Source organism: Meles meles, chromosome 6 (genome assembly GCF_922984935.1).
Source record: "Meles meles chromosome 6, mMelMel3.1 paternal haplotype, whole genome shotgun sequence".
Taxonomy (NCBI): Eukaryota; Metazoa; Chordata; class Mammalia; order Carnivora; family Mustelidae; genus Meles; species Meles meles.
In genome coordinates this window covers 93,569,372-93,594,838 of record NC_060071.1, presented here as the reverse complement: position 1 = coordinate 93,594,838, position 25,467 = coordinate 93,569,372, and positions in this window count along the sequence as shown.

The following is a 25,467-nucleotide window of genomic DNA, read 5'->3' as shown; positions in this document are numbered from 1 at the left end:
ACAGGTATTTCTAATAAAGATATTTATGCCCTATGCCAAAGCTAAGAAAAGAATAGAAGCAGATGAAAATCTTAATAATCAGCTAAACAAGAAAATGATTTCTTGAGTGTTTAGCCAGCATTTTCCAAGCCATCCTTCTTCTTGTCTGATGGGCTCATGAATAAGGTAGTCTTGGGCAGAGATGGAGGTTATGTATGGGTTCAGCAACAAAGACTTCCATTCAGCAAGAATCATCTGGTTACAGACACTGCTGTGTCAAACCTGCCAACAGCAGAGACTAACACTGATGTCACAGTATACCCCCATTCCTTCAAAGGACCTTCTGATCATAGTGGATCAATTCTATAATGGAAGGTGGAATGCTATGTTCTCACTGGAATAGAGAGCTACTTTGGATACACACAGCATTCTTATTCTCTTGTTGGAATGAGTTTGCCACATTCATAAAAAAGCTTTAAAATCTCAACTTAACCTGCTTCTTGTACCTGTAATCTTTACTATTTAAATAAACATTAATTATAGACTAGCTTTACATTTATAGAAAACTGCAAGGATAATACAAAGAGTTCTCTTTTATACCATGTCCAGTTTCCTCTTTGTTAATATCTTACATTGGTAATGTATATTTGTCATGCAAATGAAGAATACTGAATATCTGATTTTAACAAAACTCTAGTTTATTCAGATGTCCTTAATTTTTACTTAATAACTGTTTTCTGGGATCCCTTCCAATCTACCACATTATATATTGCCATCATGACTCGTGGAAGTCACAGTTTTGAAGACTTTCCTTGTTTTTGATGACATTGACCATTTTTGAGGAGTGCTGGTAATGTAATTTTTAGGCTGTCCTTCCATATGGGTTTGTCTAATGTTTTTCTTATGATTATATTGGGTGTAAAGTTACTAATGATAACTTTTATGACCTGATGAATTTTATGTTCATCAGCTCATTCTACAGTCAAGTAGTTCATTTTCCTCTCTTTTCCTACTGGTATTAGAAACCAAGCTCTGGTGTGTTGATTGCTTTTCTCTATCTCTGTGCGACCATATGTGTTCATCTCAATCTAGAATAAAATCTGAATGAATTCCTATTGAAGTATCCAACCCTAATCGAGTACCACATGGCTCTTCCTAGCCTTCCTACATTGTTTATTTATTACTTCCCATGACACCAGGGAGAAACCTGGCTCTCACCATCTACCATCGATTTACTTAACTTTTTAAAAATCTCAGTATAAATGTAACACGTAAACCCACGCCCCCATGAGAAATAACTTTATAACTAGAGTACAGTGTTAATGTACAGTTCTTTTTGTCCTTAAAGTATTCACTTATTTCCATGCTTACTTAGATAAAAATCTTTTCCCCAACCCTGTTGAGAGAGGTTATGCCATACATTTTGAACACAGTTAAATTCTTTTATTACCTTCCACATTCCATCCTGAGGTCTCCCAATTCCCCAATTAATTTTGATTTTTTCACATATATTAAGTTTTGTTATTTCTGCTGAAAATTTCTATGAGTTTTAACAAAAGCAAAGTATCATGTAATCACTACTACAGTAGCAGAGTAACTGTGCCATACTAACAGTTACTCCCCTTGCGTTTCACCTATTGAAACTTCATCTATTCAAATCCTCACCAAGCTCCTGGCAACAACTGATCTGTGTTGTTTTTTCAGTAATGTCATATAAATGGAATCATAGAGTGTGCAGTTATTTCATACAGACTGGTTTCACTTAGCAATATGCACTTAAGGTTCATCCATGTTGATGTATGTGATAGTAGTTCATTAATCTTCATCTTTGAATGGTATTCCAAATAGACATAACATCATCTATGTATTCATCCTACTGAGGGGTATCTTGGTTGGTTTGGCTTTTGTCAATTAAGAATGGAACTAACATAAACTTTCACATGCTGGTTTTCAGATCAGTTGGGTAAATATATAGACAAACAATTGCTGGTTCCTACAGTAATACTGTATCTAACCTTGTAAGAAACTGGCAAACTTTCTTCCAGAGTGACTATAAATTGTTCATTCCCATCATCAGTGAATAATTCCTTGTATTTCTTATCTTTGATTGTATTTTCATTAAAAAAATATGCTAGCCATTCTTACAGACATGAAGTAATATCTGACTTTTGTTTAAATTTGCATTTCCCTGACCAATATCATTCAGAACTTTTTCATATGCTTATTTGCCATTGTTATACCTTCATGAGTGAGTTGTAGTTCAGGTGATTTGTCCCTATTTTAGTTGGGCTTTTGTTTCTTGTTGTTGAGATTTAACAGCTATTTGTGTATTTTCAGTACAAGCCCTTTAGGAGACATAAACTTTGTAAATATTTTTTCCCAGTTTGTGATGTACTTTTTATTCTCTCTTTTTTTTTTTTTAAAGATTTATTTATTTATTTATTTGGCAGAGAGAGATCACAAGTTGGCAGAGAGGCAGGCAGAGAGAGAGAGAGAGAGAGAGAGGGAAGCAGGCTCCCTGCTGAGCAGAGAACCCGATGCGGGACTCGATCCCAGGACCCTGAGATCATGACCTAAGCCGAAGGCAGCGGCTTAACCCACTGAGCCACCCAGGCGCCCTACTTTTTATTCTCTTAACAGTACCTTTAACACAACGAAAGTTTTTAATATTAATAAAGTGCAACTTATCAGTTTTATCAGTTGCTTTCACCTGTCATTGTATCTAAAAACTCATCACCAGAGGTTTACACAAATTTCTCATGTTTTATTCTAGAAGTTTTAGAGATTTACATTTTAATTAGATCTCTAAATTAAAACTTGAAGGATTAAAAAAATAATTTAACCATTAAAAAAACTGTTGAAAATAGAACTACACTATGACCCAGCAATTGCACTACTGGGTATTTACCCTAAAGATACAAACATAGTGATCCGAAGGGGCACGTGTACCCGAATGTTTATAGCAGCAATGTCTACAATAGCCAAACTATGGAAAGAACCTAGATGTCCATCAACAGATGAATGGATAAAGATGTGGTATATATACACAATGGAATACTATGCAGCCATCAAAAGAAATGAAATCTTGCCATTTGCGACGACGTGGATGGAACTAGAGCGTATCATGCTTAGTGAAATAAGTCAATCGGAGAAAGACAACTATCATATGATCTCCCTGATATGAGGACATGGAGAAGCAACATGGAGGGGTAGGGGGATAGGAGAAGAATAAATGAAACAAGACGGGATTGGGAGGGAGACAAACCATAAATGACTCTTAATCTCACAAAACAAACTGGGGGTTGCTGGAGGGAGGTGGGATTGGGAGAGGGGGAGCGGGCTATGGACATTGGGGAGGGGAGGCGAACTATAAGAGACTATGGACTCTGAAAAACAACCTGAGGGTTTTGAAGGGTCAGGGGTGGGAGGTTGGGGCAACCTGAGGGTTTTGAAGGGTCAGGGGTGGGAGGTTGGGGGAACAGGTGGTGGGTAATGGGGAGGGCACGTTTTGCATGGAGCACTGGGTGTTGTGCAAAAAGAATGAATACTGTTACACGGAAAAAATAAATAAAATGGAAAAAAAAACTTAAAATAATTTAGATCTCTACTCCATTTTGAGTTAACATTTTTCTAGGTTGTAAAGTCTATTTAAGCTCTTTTTTTTCCTTTTGCATATGGACATCCAATTGTTTCAGCACAATGTAGAAAAGATCAACCTTTCTCTATTGAATTGCTCTTGTAAAAATCAGTTCACTATACTTTTATGAGTCGATTTCTGAATTTTCTATTCTGTTGGCCAAGGTACCTATTACCTTACCAATATGAAATAGTCTTTATTATAACTTTAAAGTAGGAAGTCCAATAATGTGAGCCATTTTTTCAAAATTATGTTGGGTGTTCTAGATCTTTTGCTTTATCATATAAATTTTAGAATTATTTGGCAACATTTATTAAAAGCTTACATGAACACAAAGCTCTTACTTTATGTAGATCAAAGTTTCTGATCTAAATCATTTATCTCTCACCTAAAAAGCTTCCTTTAACATTTATGGTCTGTTTATAATAAATCCATTCAGTTTTTGTCTCTCTGAAAAGCTGTTTATTTCTCCTTCGTTTCTGAAGAATTATTTCACTAGATATAGACTTATTGGTGCCCATTTTTTTTTTCCTTAACACAAATATTTTATTCCACACTTTTCTTACTGGCATGGGATTTGGGATTTGATTAGAAAGCCACTGCAATTCTTATCCTGGTTTCCTTATAGCTAATGTTTTTTTCTTCATTGAGTTTCCTTCAACAAGATTTTCAGTCTTTGATTTTGTACATTTTGACTATGATATGCCTAGGATTGTGCATGTGGGTTGTATATTTTGTTTTCTTCTGTTTTTATATTCCTCCTGCTTTATTTTCTCTAAGCTTCTGGGATATGATTTTGGTTCCTGTCATTAATTTTGGAAACATTTCAGAATATTCATTCTGTACCATTCTCTGTTTCTTCTATTATTCCAATTATAAATGTATTACACTTTTTGATATTATCCCAAAATTCTTGGACATTTTTTAATTCATATTTTACTCTTCATTTCAGCTGGGGAGTTTTCTATTGACAGATCTTCAAGTTCCCTGATACATGCCTTAGTTGATGAGCACTCTGAAGGGATTACTCATTTCTGTTCTGTGTTATTGATTTCTAGCGTTTCATTTTGATTCTTTCTTAGAGTCCTCATCTCTTTAATGTCATTCATTACCTAGCCATTCTTGCACATTGTCTACTTTTTCCATTAGACCCATGATACATAAGTAGCTATTTTGTTTTGTTTTACTATTTACAGTATTTATTCATTCATTCATTCATTCATTCATTCATTCATTTTAGAGAGAGAGAAAGAGAGAGAAAATGACTGGGGCAGGGAGGAGTAGAGGGAGAGAATCTCAAGCAGATTCCCTGGTGAGTGGGGAGCCTGACACCGGGCTTGATCTTACAAGTCTGAGATCATGAAAAGAGCCAAAATCAAGAGTTGGACACTTAAAGGATCTAGTCACCCAGGAGCACTGAATAAACAGTTCTTAGTTTAAATTCCTGGACTGACAATTCCAATGTATATGTCATATCTGAGTCTTGTTCTGTTTGCTCTGTCTCTTCAACATATTTTTTTCCTACCTTTTGGCGTGCCATTGTAATTCTTTAATTAAAAGCATGATGTGTTACAGAAGGTAATAGACACTAAGGTAAATGGGCCCTTAGTGTGAGGATTTATGATAATCTGACTAGAATTTGGGATATGTTTAACATTTATTATAGATATAGGTACCAGAGGCTTCAAATTTGTTTACACTCCTTGTTTTTGTCTCACTTGTAGACTTTCAGATTCCTGTATGTATTGCTACACAGAGAGTCTATGCGATGTACATCTTTATATGTAATCACTGTTTTTATACTGGAGGTTTATGGTGTAGGGTTAACATACAGAGGAGAGACAATTCTATAATTTGGGGATTAAACCTCAGCCTTTTAATAATCCTGTATTTGGTATTTGGTCATCATAAATTTCTGTTCCTTCTGCAGGGGTGTAGCCCTGGTTGGGTACTGGATTATAGATTATGAAAGATCTTCCTCTAGATACTAATCGATTGCTTTCTTGCCTAATGTGTTAATTATGAGAAATTTGTAGTCAAACCAAATTTCATTGTAGGTGACATTGTATTTTTCTTTTCAGTTCTCTGGAAACTTTTTGGGGGATATTTTCTTCACTTTAAATTTCTAAACATTCAACATAGTAGTCTAGATTTGTTCCTTTTTATTAACTTAACATATGGTAGATATGTTTCCATTTGGAAAATTTTCAAGGTTTTTTTTTTTTCCTGTTTTAGGAAATACTTTTCACAGATCTTTATTAGATCTGTGTAGATCAAAGTTTCTGATATATATCTTCCTTCTATTTTCTAGAGATCCATAAAGTACAGGCTGCTAATTGGAAAGGGTTTTTTTGCCCCTCCCCCACCGCCCAATTCTTCATTTATACTCAAGTAATACAATGACATTTTTATGGTCCTTTGATGATATGGATAAATATTCAGCTGAACTTTTTCTTAGTTTGTGGTTGGATAGTTGATATCCTAGTTTCTGAAATAGGTAGATATTATGTCTGTGAACTAGAGAAAGAAAGGGTAAGTAAGTCTCTAGTCTATTCCTGTTGTTTATCCCCATCCTCAGCTGTCATGCAGCTATTCTGGTTTGGGTGCACTGTATGCATATTTCACAACTTCGAGTTAAAATAATATGCAAATGCCTAAATATTGAAGCTAGTATAAATTTTTAAAGTTCACATTTCCATTTTTACCCATATTATTCAATGCTTTTGTTTCATTATTTTTAATATATACATTAGCATATATTTTAATAAGAATGGAAGAAATATATCAGGCATTGTAGCATGCCAAATTCACACTTAAATTGATCATTTTTCTATTAAGACTTATTAACAAGGAAAGTCTTAATTTTTGTTCTACAACCAGGGTGATTTGTTTCACAAGCACTGTTCTGATCCATGGGGAAAAATGAAAGGAGTCTGACAAAAAAAAAATATGTGGAGAGCACTGGCACTGCTAAACATACTTTCAATTCTGTATATACTTAATCAGAAGTATTACCTTAGAAAAACAACATTATTTCATGAATGAAAGCTCAAGATCTATAGCATTTAGAGAATTGTAGCCATCATTCTCAAAACAATCAAACTTCAGATTAAACCTTTGCTGGCATTCTGGCAAGGAAAGCATTGCTGTGAAGCTGCTGCTTGTAATTGAGACAGTTGTTAAAGGGGAAAAGGTCAAGATGTCAAGAATAAGTTAAATGACAGGGCAATATTTAGGGACCTCTGAAATAAAAACTATTAAAGAAATAAACATCTTGTGGATCCATTTACCTCAAAAAAGCTTAAAAGAGAATTTTAACATGTTTTTTTTCCCCATTTTATTTATTTTTTCAGCGTAACAGTATTCATTCTTTTTGCACAACACCCAGTGCTCCATGCAAAACGTGCCCTCCCCATTACCCACCACCTGTTCCCCCAACCTCCCACCCCTGACCCTTCAAAACCCTCAGGTTGTTTTTCAGAGTCCATAGTCTCTTATGGTTCGCCTCCCCTTCCAAAATTTTTTTTTTAATAAACATATAATGTATTTTTATCCCCAGGGGTACAGGTCTGTGAATCGCCAGGTTTACACACTTCACAGCACTCACGATAGCACTTACCCTCCCCAATGTCCATAGCCCCCTCCCCCTCTCCCAATCCCACCTCCCCCCAGCAACCCCCAGTTTGTTTTGTGAGATTAAGAGTCATTTATGGTTTGTCTCCCTCCCAATCCCATCTTGAGAGGTTCACCTAATATGATTCTCAAAGACTTTTTTCCCAAGGAAATATCAAATGTCTTTATAAAGAAGCCTATTGCTCATTTCTGAAGTGCAAATAATGTCAAGATTTACATGGATAATCTTTATAGTATCAAGATAGATCTGGCTATAATTTTTTCATATGTCATATGGTTTCCCTTTCAGGAATTAAGACTTCCTCTCCCTTGTCCGTTAGTAGTAAATAGAGAGACAAACCAATATTCTCTATATATATGGTTTGTCTCTCTATTTACTCCTAATTTCTTCTTCACAATTTTTTTTAGGGAGAGGGAGACAAAGAGAGAAAGAGAGGAGAGGGGAGAGGGCACAAGGGAAAGGGAGAAAGAGACTTTTAAGCAGGCTTTATACCCAGTACAAAGCTGAACATTGGACTCGATCTCATGATCTTGAGATCATGGCCTGAGCTGGAATCAAGAGTTGGACAGTTAACTGACTGAGCCACCCAAGCACCCCTCCTCCACAAATTTTAATATTCCTACAGATACCTCAACTTCCTTCATACATTAGCTCTACTCCTAACAACCTCAGTGTCTTGACATTTCCTTATTTACATGAGAAAATCTGACTACTCTATATTAGTTTCTCATTGCATTATTCTACATCATTTTCTCATTAGCCCTTGGTCCCAAATAGGCCACATATTATATACCCTAGAGTAGGGTGTCCTCTCCAAGTATATATAACAGGAGCATACTAGTTAACTACCTACACAGAGGCATTGTGATCAATGTACCATTAGAAGATGTAAGTAGAGTCATTATCATGAATAAATTATTATTTTTTTTAATATTTTATTTATTTGACAGAGAGAAATCACAACTAGGCAGAGAGGCAGGCAGAGGGAGAGGAGGAAGCAGGCCCCCTGCGGAGCAGAGAGCCCGATGTGGGGCTCGATCCCAGGACCCTGGGATCATGACCCGAGCCGAAGGCAGAGGCTTTAACCCACTGAGCCACCCAGGTGCCCAATGAATAAATTATTTTGTATGGAAATAATTACTTCCTTTTCAGTTATTTAATAATGAGTATTACAATTAGCATTCACAATACTAGTGTTGGATACAATAACATTAATTTATAAAGACATGGTTTTGTTCCTTTCTGAATCTTCAAAATTTTGGGAAAAGCTATTGAACAGCAGCTACCTTTATCATGACAGTTCAAATAAAAAAAGAACACATAATTCAATAATTTGAGAAGGAAGAAAGAGATTAGAATAAGTGAGAGAGCTACAACCCTTCTTTTAACAAACCTGGTCTATTCTTTTTCTCTGATCTGTTTGATAAGCCTGATAAGTCAAGTAAGCAAATTTTGGCATCAATTAGACAAATTAATAAAATCAAGTAATAAAATCAAATGTTTTAGGCCAGACAGGACCCAGAACTCTGGAATCCTACCAGCTTCCAGGAACGGTTCTGAGTTCTGTATACTTGTCACTAGCAAAAAATGGAGATAAGGAATATTCAGTCAATTATTTGAAAACAGATAACATTGTATTCATTAAAATAGACAAAAACTCTATTTTTAATTTCTTGAGGAATCTCCACACTGTTCTCCAAAGTTGTTGCACCAACTTGCATTCCCACCAACAGTGTAAGAGGGTTCCCCTTTCTCCACATCCTCTCCAACACATGTTGTTTCCTGTCTTGCTAATTTTGACCATTCTAACTGGTATAAGGTGGTATCTCAATGTGGTTTTAATTTGAATCTCCCTGATGGCTAGTAATGATGAACAGTTTTTCATGTGTCTGATAGCCACTTTGGAGAACAGTGTGGAGATTCCTCAAGAAATTAAAAATAGAGCTTCCCTATGACCCTGCAATTGCACTACTGGGTATTTACCCCAAAGATACAGATGTAGTGAAAAGAAGGGCCATCTGTACCCCAATGTTTACAGCAGCAATGGCCACGGTCGCCAAACTGTGGAAAGAACCAAGATGCCCTTCAACGGACGAATGGATAAGGAAGATGTGGTCCATATACACGATGGAGTATTATGCCTCCATCAGAAAGGATGAATACCCAACTTTTGTAGCAACATGGACGGGACTGGAAGAGATTATGCTGAGTGAAATAAGTCAAGCAGAGAGAGTCAATTATCATACGGTTTCACTTATCTGTGGAACATAACAAATAACATGGAGGACATTGGGAGATGAGAGGAGAAGGGAGTTGAGGGAAATTGGAAGGGGAGATGAACCATGAGAGACAATGGACTCTGAAAAACAATCTGAAGGTTTTGAAGGGGCGGGGGGTGGGAGGTTGGGGGAACAAGGTGATGGGTAATAGGGAGGGCACGTATTGCATGGAGCACTGGGTGTGGTGCAAAAACAATGAATACTGTTATGCTGAAAAGAAATTTAAAAAATTAAAAAAAATAAAATAGACATAAACTTTCTTGAAAACTAGTTTGACACATTATTTATTTAACTTTAACAGCTTTAGTGAGATATTCATTTACCATACAATTCATCGATTTTAAAATGCAAAATTCAGTGGCTTTACTGCATTCATAAATAGGTGCAATCATTGCCAGTAAATTTTAAAACTTTTTCATAATTTCAAAATGGAAGCCCATACTTTGTAGCTATTCTCCCTTATCCCCATAACCCAGGCAGCTCTAAGCAGTCACTAATTTTTTTTAATCTCTCTATATAAATGTATGTATTTTTATTTCCATATATACAATATAAATATTTTCCATATATAAATGTGTTTCTATATATATTCCCTTATATGATATACACATTTCCATACATACTATTTATATTTCTATGCTCTGGATATTTGATATGAATGAAATCATAAAGTACACGTGTGTGACTAGTTTCTTTCAATTAGCATAAATTTTTTTCAAAATTCATCCATGTTTTAGTGTGTATCAGAAGTTCATTCTTACAAATTAAACTCCCTTGTAGGGAATATTTTCTTTATCCATTAATCAGTTGATGGGCATTTGGGCTGTTTCCAACTTCTAGCTATTATGAATAATGCTACTACTAACATTCAAGTGCAATTTTTTGTTCGTTCTGCCAAACTGTTTTGAAAGCAGCTGTGCAATTTTAGATTCTCACCAGCAAAGTCTGAGGGTTCTGATTTTCCACATTCTTGCAACAATGATTATATCCATCTATTTTTTAAAATGTTTTATGTCAGCTTAATTTCTTCAAAGACACAGAGTCTTCAAAGACACAGCAAGATGAGAGAGAGAGCGCGCATGAGAGGGGAGAGGGTCAGGGGGAGAAGCAGACTCCCTTTTAAGCAGGGAGCCTGATGCAGGACTCAATCCCGGGACTCCAGGATCATGACCTGAGCAGAAGGCAGTCACCCAACCAACTGAGCCACCCAGGCGCTCCTTGAAATCTTTTTTTTTTAATTTTTTTTAATTAATTTATTTATTTGATAGACAGAGATCACAAGTAGGCAGAGAGGCAGGCAGAGAGAGAGAGGAAGATAAGCAGGCTCCCTGCTGAGCAGAGACCTGATGCGGGGCTCAATCTCAGGATCCTGGGATCATGACCTGAGCCGAAGGCAGAGGCTTTAACCCACTGAGCCACCCAGGTGCCCCTTGAAATCTCTTTTTATATTTTATTTTTACTCCCACTTTATTTGTATCTTTTACATTATTACAGATATATTTGGAATTATTTGTTTTCTATATGTGTTATGTTGTCTTGTTCTTCTATTCCCCTTTTACTGCTTTCTTTTGCATTAAATAAATATTTTCTAATGTACCATTTTAATTTCTTTAATAATTTCAACTGTATTCTTGAAGTCTTTTTTTTAGTGTCTACTCTAAGATTTACCATACATCTCAACTTATCTGAATCAGCTTCCAACTTATAGCACCTTAATCTTAGTGTTATATGCAAAAATTAAACTTTTATATCTCTACTGTATTTCTCTGTCATTCTGGTATTACCATTATGTGTATTGCATTAACCTGCAAACTCAACAATACATCATTATAATTATTATTTACCATCTGTAGTCATTTCCTTAAGCCAGTACAACTTTGCTCACATGTGTCTTTTTGTGCTATCATTGGAAAATACGTTGTACATACATAACTTCTGTGGTATAGGCCCAATAATAAATATTTATATAAAATATATATCATATAAATACTAATATATAACTATATATGCTGTAATTATCCATTATATATCATATTACATATTTTACAAATCATGTATACACATTTTTATATATTAAAGGTATAATTTTATACAATGGCATTTTAAATAGTTAAGAGAAGAAAAGACAAAAAAAAAATACATCCTTACTGGTTTATATGATTACACAGTAATCTTTATTAGTGTAGATTTGAATTACCACATGATAATCACTTTCTTTCTACCTGAAAAACTTTTTAGTATTTCTTATAAAACAGGTCCTCTAGTAACAAATTCTCTCATATTTTCCTTCATCTTGGAAAGTAACAGATCAGCTTTCATTTTTTAAATACAGTTTTGCTAGATACAGAATTCTTGTTTGACAGTTCTTTTGAGCACTTTGAGGAACTCAAAGTTCCTTTGAGCACTTTGAATATGTTATCCCAGTCTCTTGATGTCTTCTGCTCTTCTGCTTAAAAATCAGCTATTAGTTTTATTGAAATTTCCATGTAAGTGTTTATTTTTCTCCTTACTGATTTTAAGATTTGTTCCTTGTCTTCGACTTCTAATACTCTTTTTTGTAACTTTTTAAAATTTTTTTATAAACATATAATATATTATTAGCCCCAGGGATACAGGTCTGTGAATTGCCAGGTTTACACACTTCACAGCACTCACCATAGCACATACCCTCCCCAATGTCTGTAGACCCACCACCCTCTCTCTACCCTCCTCCCCCCAGCAACCCTCAGTTTGTTTTGTGAGATTAAGAGTCTCTTATGGTTTATCTCCCTCCCAATCCCATCTTGTTTCATTTATTCTTTGCCTACCCCCCAAACCCCCTACGTTGCATCTCCATTTCCTCATATCAGGAAGATCATATGATAGTTGTCTTTCTCTGACTGACTTATTTCGCTAAGCATAATACCTATCTCTTAACTGAACTTATTTAAGACTCAATTAGCTTCAGCAGCACATAGCTGGAGGCAAGAAAGAAAAACTGACATCATCTTCTTCCTGGGAAGAAAGACTTCCAACTGAGATCCAGGAAGAAAGGAAGTCCTGTGCTGTTGCATGCACCAGTCTGGATTAGAAGCTCTGGCTTATTGAGCTGAAGAAGAGAGTAAATTGTCTTGGTCCAAATATCACAGGTTCAACTTTCTTATTGAATTTTCATTGATTTTCTTCAAAGAATTTCTTCATTTGCTGTTTGCACTTGAGACTGTTTCCATAGGTTTTCAATTTTTTTCTTATTTTTAATATGTTCACTAGTTTCACTGGGAAGAGGGCTCATGGAGCTCCTCACACTATCATGCCTAAAGCCACTCTCTATATTATTTTTAATTTCTGAGTTTATTGTTAGTCTCAGTTGGTATCTATGATTCTCAAAATATCAAATAGAAACTCAAATTGTCATGGATTATACTCTCACAATATTTAAATAGCTGTTTTAAAGGAACTAGGCATGTTATAATATATGGAAATGCCCTTCAGGCCTATGGAGTTTTAGATTAATTAATTATTTTTATATATGCTAATAATTATAAGATACTATTTAATAGAAATTTCCCTGCATGTTACATGATAGTGATTCATCAACTAGATGCTATTATTACCACTAACTAGAGACAAGCAAAAATTAAGACATATTTTCAATGACATTAAAGAGTTACTTTATAAGACTTAAAGCAGCTCAAAGATAGACTGCCCCATATCAATATTCCCCTGGCATAATTAAATCTGATTTTTTATAATTTAATTTCCTAGATCATCACTTTTAATTTAATAATTTGTTGTTTAATTTAATAATTTGTTGGCAAGTTACACATGCCAACAAGCATATATATATATATATATATATATATATATATATATATAAACACAATAAATTCATAGCATATTCTTCATCTACCAAAGAATAGTAAAATGACTTAAAACTACAGAGTTTTTCATTCATTCAACAATTATGAATGAATGAACTAGATACTAGTATCTAGTATCCTAGATACTAGGCACGGTCATAGGTACATTAGATGTAACAAATGAGCAAAACTGACAAATACCTGCTGTAGTGCAGATCACATTCAAGTAAGTCATAATCACAAAGACAATTCTATTCCTATTAAGCTAGATAATAATCACTCTTGTGATTGAAAACAATAGGATGTTTATAAGTTTTCTAATAACAAATCATTTCTCTGAGGTATTCACAATAAGAAACAATATTTATTAGTCTGTCAACTGACAAAATGCAGTTAAAATTAACAGTACAACTGTAACAAGAAAGCAATGATATTGATATTTTTCCAATATTGTTCCTTCTGTTTAACACTAATAGTAGTTAACAAATTAAAATCTCTAGTGAAATAAAGAATATAGAAAACAACCTAAGTTCATATTCATATGTGATTGTGATAAGTTCTTAAAATTTTCCTTAGTTGCTAATTTTAAAATTAAAATCTATATACAATGACAGTTTCTTATAATATGTACATATTAGAATGAATTATCAAGTTAAAAAACTAAGACAAATATTAGTTCTAAAGTAAACTTAGGGGTGTTGGGGTGGCTCGGTCAGTTAAGCATCTGATTCTTGATTTCAGCTCAGGTCATGATCTCAAGGTCCTGAGATCAGAGCCCTGTTTTGGGCTTTACATTCACCGGGTGTCTGCTTGAGATTCTCTCCCTCTCCTTTTACCCCTTGATCCATTTGCATGTGTGTACTCTCTCTATCTCTAAAATAAATAAAACTTTTAAAATTAAAAATAAAGAAAAAATAAAGTGAACTTAGATTATTACTAAAATTTAAGATATACTATGCTGGAAAGATGGTGGGGAGTGGGAGGACCCTAAGTTCACCTCATCCTAGGGATACAATGAGCTAATGGCCACATCAGTGTAAATTACCCATAAAATGACCCAAAGACTGGCAGAACAAACTCCACAACTAAAGGTAGAGAAGAGGCAATATTCAAGAAGGTATGAAGAGCTGAGGAACAATTTGGGAGTAAAGGGGATTGTGGCTGTCCATGCTCTTAAGTGAGCTGAGGGTGTGGTGAAGGGTAAGAAATAGACTACCACACTGGGAAGCCCCCCATGGTAAAGATGAATCACTATAATCTTTGGCTTTGAAATCAAGAGAGGCCAAATTTCATGGGTTCTTACAACCAGCAGGACTAAGCTGGGAATTTTAAAAATCAGCAGGCTTGACTCTGGGAGAGCCTGGAGGGCATTAGGAAGCTGAGTTTTTCTCCCACCCCCACTAAAAGACAGAACAACTAACCACCAGGAGAGACACAGCTTAGAAGCAGCAGTTTGAAAAATGCCTGGGGCTCATGGCAGGGAGAGTTATTTGCTCATCTCAGAGCCTGTCCCAGAAAGGCTAGGATCACAAGGAGACTGAGCCAGGAAGAAAGGAGCTGGTAGGCACCATTTTCCTCTTGTTGCTCAGCATAAACACAAAACCACCTGTGGGAACCAGTGCTGTACCTATACTGCTACCTAACTTGCTTCCACAGAGCCCCACCTACTTTGTTTCTAACCACTTTTCTCCCTCTTCTCTGGGACTCCTATAATACAGATGTTATTATGTTTGATGGAGTCACCGAGTTCCCCAAGTGTTTTCTCATGTTGCATAACTCTTCTTTCTCTCTTTTGTTAACTTCATTATTTTCCATTCTTTTATACTCTAGGTCACTGCAAACTTTCAGTTCTAGAGGAAATAGTATTAAGGCTCATTTAACAAGCAGACCAGAGCACACCCAGTTAAAACTTGCCAATTCTGGCCAAGGTCCAAACACCATCCACTGCGGGCAAGGAGAACCTCTGTAGACAACTGACATAAGTGATAGAGTAGCCAAGACACAGCAGCAAAGTGCATGCAGCACACACCAGAGACACTTCCTCCAGCACCAGGCCCTGCAAATTATATGACCTCTTCTTCATAAAACCATTACTCTCAGAAGCAGGAAGCATAACAGGATTTTCTAACACGCAGAAACAGAGACCTAGACATAATGCTAAGATGGAGGAATTCATCCCAATGAATGAACCCTTTCCTGTCATGGCCAGAGATCTAATGAACACAGATATAAATAATATGTCAGAGGCATAATTTAAAGGAACAACCATAAGGATACTCTCTGGGCTTGAGAAAAGCATGGAAGGCATCAGGGAGGCCCTTACTGAATAAATGAGATAATATATCAATTTTATTATAAAATCACATATAAGTGAATTATATTTTATCATTCATGTTATATTTTATCATCCATGTTTATTTACATAATAATCTATCATTTTGGTTAATATTTAGTGCATTTTCTGCTATAATATTCTAATCTGTTTCACTAGGACTATGAGAGGGAAAAGGAAATAATCACACTGTCTTAAGGAAAAAAGAGCAGAGTACTGTGGGTTAGAATATATGAACCCTGAGATAATTTTGGTACAATATCATATGATATTTTATCAACAGATAAAACTGAGTTTGAGTTTTAACTCTATCCCTGAGTAGCTAGGTAATCATCTAAAGGGGTTATACACCTTAGCCATTCCATTCATACTGTGTTATGATACAGAGTTAAGATTAGAGAAGGAGAGGGATAGCAAAAAAAAATAGTTTGTGACTTACTAAGCCACATGATATATTAATATATAACAACTGGATGATAATGAAAATGCAATTTGTATTTTCCACCAACACTGGGGATTGTAAATAATTTATTTCTATCAATAATATGAAATATAATCATACTGAGAATGGATAATATTATTTTGTTTTTTCAGAGTAGGGTCAAAGCATTATACCAGGTTATTAGGGGAAGGAAAAGGACAGAAAAGGAGAAGAGAAGAAATAGATATTAACTAATTAAAACATGGAAAAGGTAAAAAAAAAAAAAAGTAGCATTATGACATTTATTCCTAGTAAGATCCAAGTTGGTTTACAAAATTAATATTCCATGTAGAATCTCACTTTATTTCTTTTTCTTTTCTTTTTTTTTCCCCCTCACTGAGTTTCTAATCCTCCTGCTGAATTACATGCTATGGCCACAACAATTTCACATTTCTCAGCCTAAGATCCAGGCTATCACTTGTACTAAAGAAAATAAACAAAGTTAATATAGAAACATTAACTTCTAGCACTTTCAGAATTAGGTGGAATGATAATAACCTAAAGAATAAGAAAACTCATTGCAATAAAGTTCATAATCTTTACTCATTCTAAATATCTTAAACTGTATGTTTAACATAGCCACTAAATATCACCCAACATAGTGGAAACGTCTGTATGTATATATGTTTATTCCTTGCTTTTTAATCATTATGATACTATATATTTTTCATTCCAGTATTTTGAGAATATTAATGAACAGCGTTAAGAAACTTAAAATGGGAGGATGCAGAGATGGCAGACGAGCAGGGGACCCTATTTCAACCAGTCCCCTGAATTGAACTGAATTTCTACCAGGCCACTCTGAACACCCACTAAATCAGCTTGAGATATACGAAGATATATCTGGATCTATACCAACAAAATATCTCAGGTGGTTTGGTCTCAACGTATGAAGGGAGGAGCCATGATTCTGTGGGCAGATATCAAAAGATAAACGGAAGGGGGAGGAGGCTCTGAGATCCTGTGCTACCAGAGCCCAAAAGCCTCCTGCGCTAGGGATTGGGCAGAGACTCACAGACCAGTAGCATTGGGAAAATGACTTTAGGGCAGCCCCCCAGATTGAAACTTGGAGCTGCAGAGGTGCACATGGGAAGTGGGGGTGGCTGGAGGTTTTAAAAGCACAAAGGGCAGAGACATGCCCAGACCTGGAAGCAAGGGCTGGGAGTGCTGCTATGGGGTGCACAACCCAGGACACTGGGGGTTTTGGCAGCACAGACAGAAATGAAGACAGTGTGGCCTGGAGAGCTCACTGGAGAACAGACGGTGATCTCTCTGTTTAGAGACAGAGGTCTGGATACAATATGGTCACTTCTGCTCTGACTCTTGGAAGAGATGCAGAAACCCACCAGGGAAAGCCACCAGAGAACAAAAGCCCCCCAAAACATGTTTTCACTGAGCCCATCCCCTCCCCCCAGCAGGCAGGGAAACTCTGCCCAAACAGGGTTGCTGAAGTAAAATGCAACAAGACCCTCCCTCAGAAGACAGGCTGGAAGAACAAGAGGCTGAGAAACCTAAGGTCCCTATAAAACAGGTGCATCTTGCTTGGGTCATGGTCAATAATTTGGACTCTGTACATTCCTTCAACCACCCCTCAACAGAATAACTAAGAGTAGGAACCCCCAACATAGGAAGGACAGAGAGACTGTGACCTCTGCCACAAAACTAATGGATATGTATATAAGCAAGTTGTTGGAAATAGACTTCAGGGTAACAGTTATGAAGAAAATAGCTAGGATGGAGAAAACCATTAATGGCAACATAGATTCTCTAAGGGCAGAAATGAGAGCTGATCTGGCAGAACTTAAAAATGCTATCAATGAGGTCCACTACAATCTAGTTACTCTAACAGCTAGAGTAAACAAGGGAGAAGAATGAATTAGTGATCTAGAAGATAAACCGATCGAAAAGAAGGAACAGGAGGAGGCCTGGAACAAACAGCTTAAAATCCATGAAAACAGAATTGGTGAAATAAATGACACCATGAAACATTCCAATGTCAGAATTTATTGGGATCCCAGAGAGGGTGAATAGAGAGAGGACCAGAAGATATATTTGAGCAAATTGTAGCTGAGAACTTTTGTAATTGGGGAACTGAAATAAGCTTTCATGTCCTAGAGGCAAACAGGACCCCTCCCAAGATCAAGAAGAACAGACCAATGCCCCAGCATGTAGTAGTAAAACTCACAAGTCTTAGAACCAAAGAAACCGTCTTAAGGGCAGTTAGTGGGGAGAAATTCCTTATGTACAGACGGAGGAACATTAGAATTAATGTCAGACCTGTCCATAGAGACCTGGCAAGCCAGAAAGGGCTGGCAAGACATATTCAGGGTACTAAATGAGAAGAACATGCAGCCAAGAATTTTATCCATCAAGGCTGTTATTTAGAATGGACGGAGAGATAAAGAGCTTCCAAGACCTGCAGAAACTAAAAGAATATGTGACCACTAAGCTGGACCTGCAAGAAATATTGAGAGGTTCCATAAAGGGAAAAGGACCCCAACAGTGATATAGAACAGAAATTTAGAGACAATCTACAGGAACAAAGACTTCACAGGCAACATGATGATGATAAAATCAAATCCTTCAATAATCACTCTCAATGTGAACAGCCTAAATGCTCCCATAAAACAGCACGGGGTTGCAGATTGGATAAAAAGACAGGACCCATCCATATGCTGTCTATAAGAGACTCATTTTGAACCTAAAGATACATCCAGACTGAAAGTGAAGGGATGGAGAACCATCTTTCATGCCAACAGACCTCAAAAGAAAGCTGGGGTAGCGATTCTCATATAAGACAAATTAGATTTTAAGCTGAAGACTATAGTTACAGACACAGAAGGATACTATATCCTTCTTAAAGGGTCTAAGAATTATAAATATCTATGTACCCAACATGCAAACGGCCAACACCATAAGCCTGTTAATTAAAATAGACATATTAATAATGATACATTAATAGTAGGAGACCTCAACACTCCACTCTCAGCAATAGACAGATCCTCTAAGCAGAAAATCAAAGAGATAAGAGCTTTGAATGACACAATGGACCAGACAGACCTCATAAATATACAAAGAACATTCCACCCTAAAACAACAGAATACTCATTTTTCTCAAGCCCCCACATGGAAATTTCTCCAGAATAGACCATATAGTGGGTCACAAATCAGGTCTCAATTGATACCAAAAGACTGAGATTATTCCTTGCATATTCTCAGACTACAAAGTTTTGAAACTGAAACTCAATCACAAGAAAAAGTTTGGAAGAAATTCAAATACTTGGAAGCTAAAGACCATTCTGCTCAAGAATGTTTGGGTCAACAAAGAAACCAAAGAAGAACTTAAACAATTCATGGAAACCAATGAGAATGAAAACACTTTGGTCCAAAACTCATGGGATATTGCAAAGGCAGTCCTAATGGGGAAATACATAGCCACCCAAGCCTCACCCCACAAAATAGAAAAATCCTGAATACATGAACTGCCTTTACACCTTAAAGAACCATTAGTTCTTTACTACTACTACTACTACTGTTTATTAGTTCAACAATTAGTGTTGTTGGATAAACAACAACAAATTAAGCCTAACCCATGCACAAGGATGGAAATAATAAAGATTAGAGCAGAGATGAATTAGAAATCAGAAATACAGTATAACACAAGGAAAAAAATGGAATATTATTCAGCCATCAGAAAGGATAAATTCCCAACTTTTGGATCAATATGGATGGGACTGAAGGAGTTATACTAAGTGAAATAAGTCATGCAAGGAAAGTCAATTATCATATGGTTTCACTTACTTGTGGAACATAAGGAATAGCATGGAGGACATTAGAAGGAAGGGGGAAATGAAGGAGGGAAATCAGAGTGGGAGAGAACCATGAGAGACCATGAGAAATAAATGGAGGTTTTAGAAGGGAGGGGGTTGGGGGAATGGGTGAGCCTGGTGAGAAGTACTAAGGAAGGCACAGATTGCACAGAATACTAGGTGTTATACACAAACAAAATGAATCATGGAACACTACATCAAAAAAACTAATGATATACTGTATGGTGACTAACATAACAAAAAAAAAAAGAAAGTAAGAAAAAAAGAAAAAGAAACTTAAAATGGTTTACTCTAAGACCAGTAGATCTTCCATTTAGCTTATCTAACAAGAGGCAATAGAATCAATTCCCTTTCAAATACTATGAGATGAACAGTATTTGCAGTATAACAAAGTTAATTAAGAACTGATGATGATACAAATTCTGCCAGTGGCTCAGCCATCTATGATTATGTATCTTTGAAATTCAAGTTAATCCATTGGGTTTTAGGAAACTCTTAAAATGATTATCACTGCTACTAAAAAATTATCTTCCAAGTAACTAAAATAGTGGAAGGAACATTTAACAATACCTTATCGTTAACAGAAGAAAGCATATCTTCTAATAATACAACCCAGTGCTATGATCTTAGGGCCTAGAGCATATGTTTATATATATATATATATATATATATATATATATATATATATATATATATATTTTAAGATTTTGTATATTTATTTAACAGACAGAGATTACAAGTAGGCAGAGAGGCAGGCAGGGGGGTGGGGGAAGCAGGCTCCCTGCTGAGCAGAGAGCCCGATGTGGACCTCGATCCCAGGACCCCAGAATCATGACCTGAGCTGAAGGCAGAGGCTTTATCCACTGAGCCACCCAGGTGCACCCATATGTTTATTTTAAATCTCAGTGGTTCTTACATAATTAAAGGGCATCATAAAATTATACTCTAAACTTTCCTGAAGTTATAAAAGTTATTGTTTTGTGAGTTCCACATATAAGAAGGTATGTTGAAGAGGGCAAAGTTCTTTCACTGACTTATCACATATCACAAATTTAAATGTTATATAGCACAAGAAAATATTAAGATTAATCTTGATACTTAGGTTGCTATTTTGCTTCAGACATCATGCCATAACATTTTGGCCATATCAAACTTTGTGTGTATTGGCAGAGAAATAGAAAATAAAAATATTAGATTCCATTAACATAAACCCAACAACGTACTTGATTCTTTCCTCATAAAAATAATCTAGATAATAATACATAATAGTTTATTTATAGACTAATAAATAACTTGTTTTGGTTTTAGGTGTTACTAGATAATACAAAAAATAAAATGTTACATATGCCATTTCCTCTGTTTTCTAAGATTTTGATCAATATTTATTAATATTTAAATAATAATCAACATATTTCTGATAAGTATAATTCATGTTGCAAGTTAGAACATTGTATCATGCAAAATTAAAGTTAAAGCAAATATTTTTAAAATATTTTTAATATAAATAATATAATAATAAATAAAATATATAATAAATAATAATAAAATTAAATAAATTAAATAAAATAAAAATTATAATAAATAATAAATAATAATATAAAAAATTTTTAAAGATTTTATTTACCTATTTGAGACAAAGAGAGAGAAAGAGAGAGAGAGCATAAGTGGGGGTAGGGGCAGAGGGAGAAGCGGACTCCCCACTGAGTAGGGAGCCCAACTCGGGGCTCCATCCCAGGATCCCCAGATCATGACTTGAGTCAAAGGAAGACACTTAACTGACTGAATCACCCAGGTGCCCCTTATTTAATAGTTTAATAACATTTGATCTTATATATATAGATATACACATATATGAATAAAATAATCAAAATGGATCTTTTAATTATCTCAAAAATGTCAGATATATCCACATACATATTTAGTAAAACATTCAAAACCTTGCAATTTTATGTTAAGGACATTTACCTTCTTTTTGCATCTCAGGCTGTTTCCACGGAAACAGTAGCTGGCACACAAGCAGAATGTTTATAACTTTGATATTTCAGCTGTGCTTGTCAGGTAAATGATGGAAATGTCATTTTTCAAAGAAGCACCTGCAGCTTTTGGGTTCCAACAGGTTCACAGAATATAACATTTACCTCCTGAAAGAGTTTTAGTTTATAATGTTTCAGTATAAATCATAACCATGCCTGCTTTTAAAAGAGGCTTAATTACTCTAGGTCTATTTTAGAAAATTACTTTTTAAATGCAATAAGTGATTTTAGGTAACTTAGAATTATAATGGTCTACAGGGCTCTCAGAATCACAATGAAGAAAATTATCATAATTTGCCTTAGGTCAGACATTTGCTAGAGGTAGAGTCTGTCCAGAGCCACTTTTGTTCTGATACAGCATCTGTATTTTAGGAGTTCATTTCACTTTGGCCAAAAATCCATGATTCCAGGAGGTTTCATTCTCAGTGGTAAATCACACCTGGGTAGTGAACTGGTTCACCCCTACTCATGCCATCCTCCCACCCCACTGACTACCCAACAAATATCAAAACTTGCTGGCTTTTGATACCAATAAGCTGCAGTGCTTGACATATTTATTCCAGAGATAGATTATAATGTGCTAATGTTCTGCCGGTTCAGAAATTCAAGAAGTACTTATTAACATAGTCATCACCATCTCCTGCCATCAATGTATTTAGAAAATTCACCAGTGACTAAATATTGTCAATGACAAAAACTGTAAAGTGAAACAGGTGATCTGGTGAATAAAGAACATCCTCAAAATAAAGTTTCAAGATTTTATTTCCAATTCAAGAAAACGTGACGGTAATAGAAAATAAAATGATACTATTAAAACATTACATTCATGGGGCGCCTGGGTGGCTCAGTGGTTTAAGCCTCTGCCTTCGGCTCAGGTCATGATCCCAGGGTCCTGGGATCGAGTCCCGCATCAGGCTCTCTGCTTGGCGGGGAGCCTGCTTCCTCCTCTCTCTCTCTCTCTCTCTCTCTCTCTGCTTGCCCCTCTGCCTACTTGTGATCTCTCTCTGTCAAACAAATAAATAAAATCTTAAAAAAAATTACATTCTTAATTTTATGTAAATGAACTAAAGGGTTCATAGATCAGGGTAGCCCTTCACATTGAAAAAAGGCACTTAGAACCTAAAACTTACTACCAAGATGCATTTAGTCAAAACATCCTAATAGTTGGCCATAATAAGCTGTGCCATTTGTAACAGGAACTTACTTGCTAAGGGCAAGTGATCAATTTTCAGTAACTAAATGGAGCTTATTGAGCAACTGCTGCATGGAAGACATTATCAAGGCTTTTGAATAACAGAAAGTAATTAAAGAGAAAACAGCCCCTTTTGGTAACAGCTCTAGAAGTCTGCATCAAGCCATGTCAACAAACTGCATTAAAAAGACTGTGCCCAGGGGCACCTGGATGGCTCAGTGGTTTAAAGCCTCTGCCTTCCGCTTTGGTTACGATCCCAGAGTCCTGGGATCAAGCCCCGCATCAGGCTCTCTGCTTAGTGGGGAGACTGCTTCCTCCTCTCTCTCTCCCTGCCTACTTGTGATCTCTGTCTGTCAAATAAATAAATAAAATCTTAAAAAAAAAAAAAGTGTGCCCAGACTTAACCATGGGGCTCAATTAAATTCCATGTTGGCTTCACATTACCATGATCTCTTGAAGAAAAAAGGGCAAATGGCATTAGGCAAAAGTGTTTGTGGATTAATTAAAAAGTTAAAACACTTCTAAAACAAATGGATAATAATAAAAATAATAAAATAAAAATAATAAAAATTATTAGTTTTTAAGATTTCTTTACTTATTTATTTGACAGAGAAAGAGACAGAGCAGGAGAGGGAATACAAGCAGGGGGAGTAGGAGACAGAGTAGCAGGCTTCCCTCTGAGCACCGAGCCCAATGCAATGCTCGATCCCAGAACCCTGGGATCATGACCTGAGCCTAAGCAGGGAACTTTCCTCAGTTGGGGAAAAAAAGGGACTGATTTCTGGGGAATCATATCTAAATAATGTTATATTTGCCTTCTCAAAAAATTATATACCTAAATAGAATAATTATCACTTTTTTGCCCAACTGAAATTTTGTTCATGATATTTGTTAAATTATGTCAAAAATTGCAAATCAGTGCATTGCAGTATATGCTTATTACTATGAAATAAAATTATAACAAAAATATATATGTTCATGCATCTAATATATACATACATAAAAGCATGAGAAAAATACTAAAGTAAATATTCCAGATCGGTAGTTTTGGACTTAGAGAGATAAGACTGGAAGAACATAGAAAGAACAGATGATTGATATTTTCTTTGTGTATTTTTTGGTCTCTTTTATATAGCATACATTACTTTTAACTAAAAGGAATAAATGTATATATAAGATGCAAGGCAAAAGGAAGCATGGCTTACTGTATTCTTACAATAGACTAAGAGTAAAAGAAAGATATTAATAGGAAAATCATAAGGAAGAGAAAATACATTTCTAGAATCCTGTAAAAAAACAAATCTAGATATAAGTGGACCCACACTGATCAAATCTGTGTTGTCCAAGGGTCAACTGTGCATTTTTTGAGGTCAGTTGAATTATCCTGACTGACTAAACTCGTTCAAAACTCTTAAGTCAGATTTCATCAAGATCAAAAGCTTCTGCACAGCAAAGGAAACAGTTAACAAAACCAAAAGACAACTGACAGAATGGGAGAAGATATTTGCAAACGACATATCAGATAAAGGGCTAGTATCCAAAATCTATAAGGAACATAGCAAACTCAACACCCAAAGAACAAACAATCCAATCAAGAAATGGGCAGAGGACATGAACAGACATTTCTGCAAAGAAACATCCAGATGGCCAACAGACACATGAAAAAGTGCTCCACGTCACTCGGCATCAGGGAAATACAAATCAAAACCACAATGAGATATCACCTCACACCAGTCAGAATGGCTAAAATTAACAAGTCAGGAAATGACAGATGCTGGCAAGGATGCGGAGAAAGGGGAACCATCCTACACTGTTGGTGGGAATGCAAGCTGGTGCAACCACTCTGGAAAACAGCATGGAGGTTCCTCAAAATAAAAAAAACTTATTTTTTTGATAATAAGTTGAAAATAGAACTACCCTATGACCCAGCAATTGCACTACTGGGTATTTACCCTAAAGATACAAACATAGTGATCCGAAGGGGCACGTGTACCCGAATGTTTATAGCAGCAATGTCTACAATAGCCAAACTATGGAAAGAACCTAGATGTCCATCAACAGATGAATGGATAAAGAAGAGGTGGTATATATACATAATGGAATACTATGCAGCCATCAAAAGAAATGAAATCTTGCCATTTGCGACGACGTGGATGGAACTAGAGGGTATCATGCTTAGTGAAATAAGTCAATCGGAGAAAGACAACTATCATATGATCTCCCTGATATGA